This window comes from Carcharodon carcharias, chromosome 13 (assembly GCF_017639515.1).
Source record: "Carcharodon carcharias isolate sCarCar2 chromosome 13, sCarCar2.pri, whole genome shotgun sequence".
Taxonomy (NCBI): Eukaryota; Metazoa; Chordata; class Chondrichthyes; order Lamniformes; family Lamnidae; genus Carcharodon; species Carcharodon carcharias.
Genome location: NC_054479.1, coordinates 49,987,329 through 49,998,496, shown reverse-complemented (window position 1 = coordinate 49,998,496; position 11,168 = coordinate 49,987,329).

Genomic DNA, 11,168 nt, shown 5'->3' with positions numbered 1-11,168 from the left:
TTACTCAGATTCTTCTCTACCTTCCCCCCTTTAAGTTTGGAAACACCAGACTTAACCTTGTATGTAGGTGATGTTTCATCAATAATTCAGATAATGTTGAACCCATAGTTGAATGAGGAGTAGTACGATAATTGAGAAGAAATCGGGAAAGTTGAGTTTCTAGAGTGCCTTTGGATAACCTCTTTATTCCAGATTTGAAAGTTTGCACAGCTCTTTCAACTAAACCATTTGCTGAGGGATGATATGGTGCTGTTTTAATATGTTTGATTCCATTTAAACTCATGAATCTCTGAAATTCTGTATTGGTATAGACTGTACTGTTATCCAAAACAATTACAATTGGTATTAACATTAACATTGTAATTGTAGGCCATGCATACTGAAACATTGAAGCAGCTTTTTAATAGTTGCACATGATGTCGGTGATCTAACTTCATTCACATCCATCCATTTAGACTGTACATCTACGATTAATAAAAACATGGTACCCAAGAATGGTCCTACATAATCAATATGTAGTCTAAACCAGGGTAGACCAGGCCACCCCCACGGATACAGTGGAGCTGAAACGGGCAACTTCTGTTGTTGCTGACAGTGGAGACAGTGGAGGCCAGTGCTTGACCATTCTTTCAATGTTACTGTCTATGCCTGACCACCAGACATAGCTTCGCGCAAGCATTTTCATTTTTGAAATGCCTGGATGCGCACTGTGAAGTTCTGTCAAGAGTGGTTCTCTTCCTTGCGAAGGGATGATGATTCTTGATCCCCACAACAAGATTCCACCTTGGCAACCTAACTTTGTTTCTCGGGCTTGGAGCGGTCTCATACACGGATGAATTTGACCACCCTTGCAATTCAAGGTCTCAAACTTTCCATAAAATTGGATCTATGTTCATCCAATTTCTAATTTGTTTTGCACACACAGGCAAAGAATCCAAGAAATTTAGCAATAACACAACTTCTTGTGGCACTGGAGCATGTGTAATGCTATCTGGAAACGGGGGACGACTGAGTGTGTCCACATTTACAATATGCAAGCCAGGACAGTGAATAAAGGTATAATTATACACAGATAATATCAAAGCCCAACACTGAATTCTTGCTGAGGTTACTGGTGGAATGGCTTATGGTCTGACACAATGGTGAAACGTCGTCCATGCAGGTACTGGTGGAATTTTTTCACCCCAAATACCACCGATAAACCTTCCTTTTCTAGCTGGGAATAACCCTTCCTGGGTGCAGAGAGGGTTCTGGAGACATAACCAATTGGCTTTTCGGAACCATCTTCCATCATATGTGATAGTTGCATCATATGTTAATACCAATTCTTTTGACGGGTCATAATGTACCAGTAAACATGATGACTGTAATAGCTTCTTAACTTTTGCAAAGGCTTCTTCTTGTTGAGAATTCGATGACCAACAGTGATTCTTTTTTAACAAGTGTAATGGTGCTAACAATGTTGACAAGTTTGGCAAGAAGCGGCTATAGTAATTGATCATACCCAGAAAAGACTTGAGTTCGATTATACTGGATGGAGAGGATGCTTCTTTGATTGCCATAACTATCTCTTCTACTGGATACAACTCCACGGCATCCAACCGGTGACCCAGGTAAGTAACTCCTGGCCCTTGGAATAAGACCATAAAACCATAGTAGCAGAAATTAGGCCAATCGGCCCATTGAGTCTGCTCTACCATTCAATCATGGCTGATAAGTTTCTCAACCCTATTCTCCCGCCTTCTGCCCGTAACCTTCGATCCTCTTATCAATCAAGAACCTATCTATCTCGGTCTTAAATACACTCAATGACCTGGCCTCCACAGCCTTCTGTGGCAATGAATTCCATAGATTCACCACTCTCTGGCTAAAGAAGATTCTCCTCATCTCTATTCTATAAAAGGTCTTCTCTTTATCTGAGGCTGTGCCCTCGGATCCTAGTCTCTCCTACTAATGGAAACATCTTCCCCATGTCCATTCTATCCAGGCCTTTCAGTATTCTGTAAGTTTCAATCAGATCCCCCCCTCATCCTTCTAAACTCCATCGAGTATAGACGCAGAGTCCTCAAACATTCCTCATATGCTAAGCCTTTCACTCCTGGGATCATTCTCGTGAACCTCCTCTGGACCCTCTCCAGGGCCAGCACATCCTTCCTGAGATACGGGGCCCAAAATTGCTCACAATATTCTAAATGTGGTCTGACCAGAGCCTTATAAAGCTTCAGCAGCACATCCCTGCTTTTATATTCTAGTCCTCTTGAAATAAATGCCAACATTGCATTTGCCTTCCTAACTACTGACTCAACCTGCAAGTTAACCTTAAGAGAATCCTGGACTAGGACACCCAAGTCCCTTTGCACTCCAGATTTCTGAATTCTCTCCCCATTTAGAAAATAGTCTATGCCTCTATTCATCCTACCAAAGTGCATGACCTCACACTTCCCCACGTTGTATTCCATCTGCCTCTTCTTTGCCCATTCTCCTAACCTGTCCAAATCCTTCTGTAGCCTCCCCACCTCCTCATTACTACCTGTCACTCCACCTACCTTTGTATCATCTGTAAACTTAGCCAGGATGCCCTCAGTTCCTTCATCTAGATCATTAATGTATGAAGTGAAAAGTTGTGGTCCCAACACTGACCCCTGCGGAACTCCATTGGTCACCAGCTGCCATCCTGAGAAGGACCCACTTATCCCCACTCTCTGCCTCCTGCCAAACAGCCAATCTTCTATCCATGCTAGTATCTTGCTTCTAACACCATGGGCTCTTATCTCACTGAGCAGCCTCCTGTGTGGCACCTTATCAAAGGCCTTCTGGAAGTCCAAGTAGATAACATCCATTTGCTCTCCTTTGTCTAACCTACTCGTTACCTCCTCAAAGATTTCTAATAGATTTGTCAGACATGATGTCCCCTTGATGAAACCATGCTGACTTTGCCCGATTTTACCATGCACTTCCAAGTATTCTGAAATCTCATCCTTAATAATGGACTCTAAAATCTTACCAACAACCGAGGTCAGACTAATCGGCCTGTAATTTCCCGTCTTTTGTCTCACTTCCTTCTTAAACAGGGGGTTACATTAGTGATTTTCCAGTCTTCTGGGACCCTCCCTGACTCCAGTGCTTCCTGAAAGATCACCACTAACGCCTCCAGCTATCTCCTTCAGAACTTTGGGGTGTAATCCATCTGGTCCAGGTGATTTATCCACCTTCAGACCTTTCAGTTTTCCTAGCACCTTGTCCTTGGTAATGGCCACCATATTCATCTCTGCCCCCTGACTCTCTTGAACTTTGGGGATGTCACTCATGTCTTCCACTGTGAAGACTGACGCAAAGTACCTATTCAGTTCCTTTGTTCCCCACTACTACTTCTCCAGCATCATTTTCCAGCGGCCCAATGTCCACTTTTGCCTCTCTTACCCTTTATATATCTTAAAAAACTCTTGCAATCTTCTAGTTTACCCTCATATTTAATCTTCTCCCTCCTTATTTCTTTTTTAGTTGTCCTCTGTTGGTCTTTGTAGGCTTCCCAATCCCCTGGTTTCCCACTGCTCTTCACCACATTGTATGCTTTCTCTTTGGCTTTTATGCTGTCCCTGACTTCCCTTGTCAGCCATGGTTGCCTTGTCCTCCCTTTAGTATGCTTCTTCTTCCTAGGGATGAATTTTTGCTGTGTCACCCAAATTACTCCCAGAAACTCCTGCCATTGCTGTTCCACTGTCTTTCCTGCTAGGCTCAGCTCTCAGTCAATTCTGGCCAGCTCCTCCCTCATGCCTCTGTAGTTGCCTTTATTCAACTGTAATACTGTTACATCTGATTCCAGCTTTTTCTTCTCAAATTGCAGGATAAATTCTATCATATTATGGTCACTTTCTCCTAAGGGTTCCTTCACCTTAAGCTCCCTTATCAAATCTGCCTCATTACACATCACTAAATTTAGAATTGCCTGTTCCCTAGTGGGCTTCACCACAAGCTGCTCCAAATAGCCATCTCGTAGACATTCCACAAATTCCTTTTCTTGGGATCCACTACCAACCTGATTTTCCCAGCCTACCTGCATATTGAAACCCTCCATGATCAGTATAACCTTGCCTTTCTTACACACCTTTTCTATCTCCTGGTGTATCTTGTGCCCCACATCCTGACTACTGTTCGGAGGCCTGTACATAACTCCCATTATGGTTTTTTTACCTTTGTGGTTCCTCGACTCTACCCATACAGGTTCTATATCATCTGACCCTACATCATTTCTTGCTATCGATTTAATTTCATTTCTTACTAACAAAGCAACCCCACCCCCTCTGCCAACCTGCCTATCTTTTCGATATACATATTTAGCTCCCAGTCCTGATCCCCTTGCAGCCATGTCTCCGTAATGCCCACCACATTATACCTGCCAATTTCAATCTGTGCCACTAGCTCATTTACCTTAATTTGTATACTGCGTGCATTCAGATACAACACCTTCAGTCCTGTATTTCCCATCCCCTTTCTCATTGTCATACTTTTATCTGATGTGCTTGAAGTTAGATTCCTAGCCCTTTCCAGACACTCTGTCCTATTTTGTGTTCTGGAGACTGAAGTTGAATCCACCCCCTCACATACTAACCTGCTGTTTTGTTTCCCATTAGTCATACTTCTTGGAGTTTTACCCTTCCCTCCCCCCACCCCACTTTCTAGTTTAAAGTCCTGTTGACCACCCCGTTTACCCTTTTCGTTAGAACATTGGTCCCAGATCAGTTCAGGTGGAGACCATCCCAATGGTACAGATCCCTCCTGTTCCAATACTGATGCCAGTGCCCCATGAAATGGAACCCCTCCTTCCTGCACCACTCCTTTAGCCACATGTTTACTTCCCTTATTCTCGCGTCCCTACGCCAATTTGCATGTGGCTCGGGTAAACTGTACATTTCTCTTTCTTTTATCATACAACAGCTTCCAAAAATCCTCTTAACACCTCTTCAAGTTTGGCCAAGTGTTTGGTCTTGGTTGACCCTGTGATCAGAATATCATCTCGGGATAACTACTACTCAGGGAAGTCCTTGCAAAAGACTCTCCGTTGTCCTTTGGAAGATTGCACATGCAGACGATACTCCAAAGGGTATATTGATACAGACCCTTGTGTAGATGGTTACATACCCACTAGACATGCTAACCAGCTCTAGCTGTTGGTATGCATGGCTCATGTCCAGTTTGGTACAGGATTTACCTCCAGCTGGCTTTGCATACAAGTCGTCTATCCTCAGGGTAGGCTATTTATCTAGTTTAGCTGCCTTGTTCACGGTCAACTTTTAGTTCCCACAAATGCGAATGGTTTGATCTGGGTTCATCACAGAGTCTATGGGCGCTGCCCATTCGGAAAATTGGACTGGCTGGATGGTGCCGAGCTTCTCTAAGCAGCACAATTCTGCATCCACCTTCTCCTTTAGGGCGTACGGCGTAGGCCTAGCCTTAAAGAACCGGGGTGTCCCCTCCAAATCTACATATATTTTTGCTTGCAAGCCTTTTAACTTTCCTAATTTGTCACAAAATACACTGCCGTATTTCCTTAACAATTCAGGAATACCTCCTGTTCTCAAGTGAAATATTTGTGACCAGTTGATCTTAATTTTTTGTAATCAGTCTCAGTCCAGAAGTTTAGGTCCTTCACCTGTTACTATGATCACTGGAAGCTGTGTTGTCTATTGCCGATAAGATACAGGTACTGTGGCGATGCCCTTTACCTGTATTGATTCTCCAGTGTATGTCTTCAACTGAGCCATTGTTTGCTCCAGATTCAGTGGCTGGGTACCCTCATTTGGATATTTAAATGTGTCACACCACTGTGGTTGAGGTTCCTGTATCTACCTCCATGATTAGTGGCTTCCTATTCACTTGGATTGTGACAGTGATAGGTTCAGTTTTTACCGCTGTGACATTGTACAGGGAATAGATATTTGTATCAGCAGCCTCATGTTCATTTACATTATTCACTTCAATCATTTTGGTCTGCTGCCTTATTGTCTATTTTGATTTCCCCCTGCATTGCTTTATTACGTGACCTTTCTTATGACAGTAATGGCATCCTGCCTCCTTGAATCTCCAGGTGTCTGTACATGGTTAACCCCACATCTATAACAGATTAACTTTGGAGTTGCTGCTTCCACTAGGCCTTTTCATTTTTCTAGCAGCAGACATTGCTCCTCACTTCGCTGCTGTGTCTCCAGTTTTCGCCCCAGACCCGGCGATAGGTTCCCACCCTACATGAAGAACAGTGCATGTTGTATGCTTTGTAAAGCCTGCGAGTCTCTCACAGTACTCTCCATGGCTAATGCTATTTCCATGGCCCGCTTCAGATCGATGTTGACTTCTGCGAGCAAACAGTGCTGAATGGCATCATCGTGAACAGCACAAACTAACCAGTCCTGCAGCGTATCATTGAGTGTGTCTCTGAAGTCGCTGTGTTCAGTCAATTGCTGCAACTTCAATACATAGGTTGTGATGGACTCTCCTGGGGCCCTTACTCTGGAGTTAAACGTAAATCTCTGCATTATTATGGATGGCTTCAGCTGGTAATGCGTCTTCACGAGGTTGACTAATTCGTTAAATGACTTAGAATTGGGTAAAATCGGGCCCAATGGATCTGACTTGAAAATGCTAATGGCTTTGCCCCTGGAATTTGGGACAGGGTCAGTGACCATGGAAGCAAGCAGTCCACATGCAGTAAGACCTGGACAATATGCAGGATTGGGCAGACAAGAGGCAAGTAACATTTGCACCATACAAGTGTCAGGCAATGACCATCTCCAACAACAGAGTGTCCAACCATCGCCCCTTGACATTAAATGGCATTACCATTACTGAATCCCCCTTTATCAACATCTTGGGGGTTACCGTTGACCAGAAATTGAATTGCAGTAGCCATATAAACACGGTGGCTACAAGAGCAGGTCAGAGGCTAGGAATCCTGTGGCAAGTAAGTCACCTCCTGACTCTCCAAAGCCTGTCCACCACCAACAAGGCACAAGTCAGGAGTGTCATAGAATGCTCGCCACTTCCCCGGATCACTGCAGCTTCCACAATACTCAAGAAGCTTGACATCATTCAGTTCAAAGCAGCCCACTTGATTGGCACCACATCTACAATCATTCACTCCCTCCACCACTGATGTACAGTAGCAGCAGTGTGTACCATCTACAGGAACTCATCAAGGCTCCTTAGACAGCACGTTCCAAACCCATGACCACTACCACCTTGAAGGACAAGGGCAGCAAAGACATGGGAACACCACCACCTGGAAGTTCCCCTCCAAGTCACTCACCATCCTGACTTGGAACTACATCACCGCAGCTCACCAACACCTTTGCAAGGGCAATTAGGGATGGGCAATAACTGCTGGCCTAGCCAGCAACGCCCACAATGAATAAAAAAAACTGCAAATTTTACCTGCTTAAAATTGCTTCAATATTCAAGTAATTTATGCAGCCCTCTCAACCTGTCCGCATAGGCTGGTAGCAAAGACCAAAGGCAGGACTTTCTGGTCCACCCGCCAACTGGATCATCTGTTCCCAGCTGGGCAGTTGAATCTCCTGTGACGGGACCTGCCATGACTGGGCTGGAAAATCCGGCCTAAGCATGGATATGGGAATGTGTATACCATCATACATATTTTACCACCAGGAGAGGTGACTTGATCGAGGTGTACAAAATTATAAGGGGAATAGATAGAGTGGACAGGATAAAATTGTTTCCCTTGGTGGAGAATTCTAGAACCAGGGGGCATAGATTCAAGATAAGTGGCAGAAGATGTAGGGGGGACATGAGGAATAACTTTTTTATGCAGAGGGTAGTGGGTGTCTGGAATTCACTGCCCAGGTTGGTGGTAGAGGCAGAAACTCTAAACTCTTTTAAAAAGTACCTGGATCTGCACCTTAAGTGCTGTAAGCTGCAGGGCTATGGGTCAGATGCAGGAAGGTGGGATTAGAAAGGGCACCTGGGTGTCCTCGGGCTGGCTTGGACAAGATGGGCCAAATGGCCTCCTTCTGTGCTGTAACTTTTCTATGGTTCTATGGATAATCTATTTAAGATGTAACTAAGCTTTTAAAAATTATGAAGGGATTGGATGATGTAAATTTTGATAAGATTATTTAAAATGGATAATGATTGCGTGACTACAGCATTTGAGGAAAGAATTAACTTGTATTTATATAGCACCTTTCACAAACTTGGGAAATCCCAAACTGAATGCCAATGAAATACTTTATGAAATTAGGCACTGTGGTAGAATAGGAATATAATGTGTTATAGTATAGCATGTCTATAAAATATATTGAAAATTAATCAGGTTAGATACCAGAAAGTATTTCTTTTCTAAGAGGATTCATGCACTCTTGAACATGTTACCAGTTGATGTAGAACTATGGGGACATCATAACCCATGATTAAAATAGTTGATAATAATTCTTGAAGGAGGAACTAATTTGGGTTTATCGAGCATGTGCAAGTTGTTTAGGTTCACCTAGCAATACATTAGGATTAATAGATCGCGGCAAGATGATAAAACTGTGAAAATATTGCATGGGATTCTGGATTTTCTAAATAGTAGAAAGTATAAACAGGCACAAGTACAAAACCAAAGGGATAATGTTAACACTGTACACATCACTGGTGGGTAAGAGCATAGAAGTGACTTTGTGGATCAACACCCACTACAGGAAGTGCCTGATTATCATTTCCACTGAGGGGAAAAATGAATGGTTTCTGTACTGAGTGGCTGCTTTGTGATACAGATTTTATACCCAGGAGCAAGTTCAAATTCTATCTCATTGTGTCTAGTCTAGAAAGTATGTCAAGATCATGACGAAGGTGCAGGAGAGATTTGTTAAGGCAATACAAGTGTCTAGCGATTGTAGGTAAAGCCTTTCCTACTGCCTTTAGGGGTCACGTGATTGTACTGATGAATCAGCCCTAAGAGCAGGTAATCTTAGGGGCGGAACTTTCTAATCATGGACCTGGTTCAAGATGTAGCTTCTACATGAACTTTGTAATAAAGTTATATGTTTCAAGTAAGAAACCTGACCAGTACACGAAGTTTATTACGCAGAGGTAAGACACTTACATTACTGGAAGACACTAGAGAAACTGGGGTTCGTTTCCAAAGTTCATATGTGAAACAGGACGGCAAGTATTGGCTAGTTGATTGACATAGAACCTCTCCTCCATGCCTGATCCTGTCCTCACTCTAAGACCATTGTCACAAAATAAATAATTAAAGAAAGTTGGTGTAAAATGTAGAGTGTTTCAGAAGATATTGGAAACTCAGCGAAAATAATTCGACATGTTGATTATTAAAGCCTAGTGCTGTAGTAAGGTACATAATTTTTGGAGTCATTACCTTGGCCTTTTCTGACATTGGAGGTGACATAAATGGATAAGATATTTTGGATCAGGCATGTTTGTTCAGATTGCCAAATATCACAAATCTTGAGACTGCTGGTAAGGAACCAGGAGACAGAAGTAGCATGAGTTTGAATACCTGAATGCCATCAGATAGGAGAGGATGCTCTTTTATCAGAGTGTTTATTGACTCCAGTGTGTCAGTTAATCTGTTGGGGCTGGGGATGGACTTATGACAGCAAAGTTTATTTTGCAGAAAACAAATTCTATTTACTCAGCAGAGTCGATATAAATAGCATACTACAGCAAACAGTCTACAGAGATAAAAACAAAAAAACTGCGGATGCTGGAAATCCAAAACAAAAACAGAATTACCTGGAAAAACTCAGCAGGTCTGGCAGCATCGGCGGAGAAGAAAAGAGTTGACGTTTCGAGTCCTCATGACCCTTCGACAGAACTTGAGTTCGAGTCCAGGAAAGAGCTGAAATATAAGCTGGTTTAAGGTGTGTGTGTGGGGGGCGGAGAGATAGAGAGACAGAGAGGTGGAGGGGGTTGGTGTGGTTGTAGCGACAAACAAGCAGTGATAGAAGCAGAATATCAAAAGATGTCAACAACAATAGTACAATAGAACACATAGGTGTTAAAGATAAAGTTGGTGATATTATCTAAACGAATGTGCTAATTAAGAATGGATGGTAGGGCACTCAAGGTATAGCTCTAGTGGGTTTTTTTTTTATTTTATATAATGGAAATAGGTGGGAAAAGGAAAATCTTTATAATTTATTGGGAAAAAAAAGAGAAGGGGGAAACAGAAAGGGGGTGGGGATGGGGGAGGGGACTCACGACCTAAAGTTGTTGAATTCAATATTCAGTCCGGAAGGCTGTAAAGTCCCTAGTCGGAAGATGAGGTGTTGTTCCTCCAGTTTGCGTTGGGCTTCACTGGAACAATGCAGCAAGCCAAGGACAGACATGTGGGCAAGAGAGCAGGGTGGAGTGTTAAAATGGCAAGCGACAGGGAGGTTTGGGTCATTCTTGCGGACAGACCGCAGGTGTTCTGCAAAGCGGTCGCCCAGTTTACGTTTGGTCTCTCCAATGTAGAGGAGACCACATTGGGAGCAACGAATGCAGTAGACTAAGTTGGGGGAAATGCAAGTGAAATGCTGCTTCACTTGAAAGGAGTGTTTGGGTCCTTGGACGGTGAGGAGAGAGGAAGTGAAGGGGCAGGTGTTGCATCTTTTGCGTGGGCAAGGGGTTGTGCCATAGGAGGGGGTTGAGGAGTAGGGGGTGATGGAGGAGTGGACCAGGGTGTCCCGGAGGGAGCGATCCCTACGGAATGCCGATAAGGGGGGGTGAAGGGAAGATGTGTTTGGTAGTGGCATCATGCTGGAGTTGGCGGAAATGGCGGAGGATGATCCTTTGAATGCGGAGGCTGGTGGGGTGATAAGTGAGGACAAGGGGGACCCTATCATGTTTCTGGGAGGGAGGAGAAGGAGTGAGGGCGGATGCGCGGGAGATGGGCCGGACACGGTTGAGGGCCCTGTCAACGACCGTGGGTGGAAAACCTCGGTTAAGGAAGAAGGAGGACATGTCAGAGGAACTGTTTTTGAATGTAGCATCATCGGAACAGATGCGACGGAGGCGAAGGAACTGAGAGAATGGGATGGAGTCCTTACAGGAAGTGGGGTGTGAGGAGCTGTAGTCGAGATAGCTGTGGGTGTCGGTGGGTTTGTAATGGATATTGGTGGACAGTCTATCACCAGAGATTGAGACAGAGAGGTCAAGGAAGGGAAGGG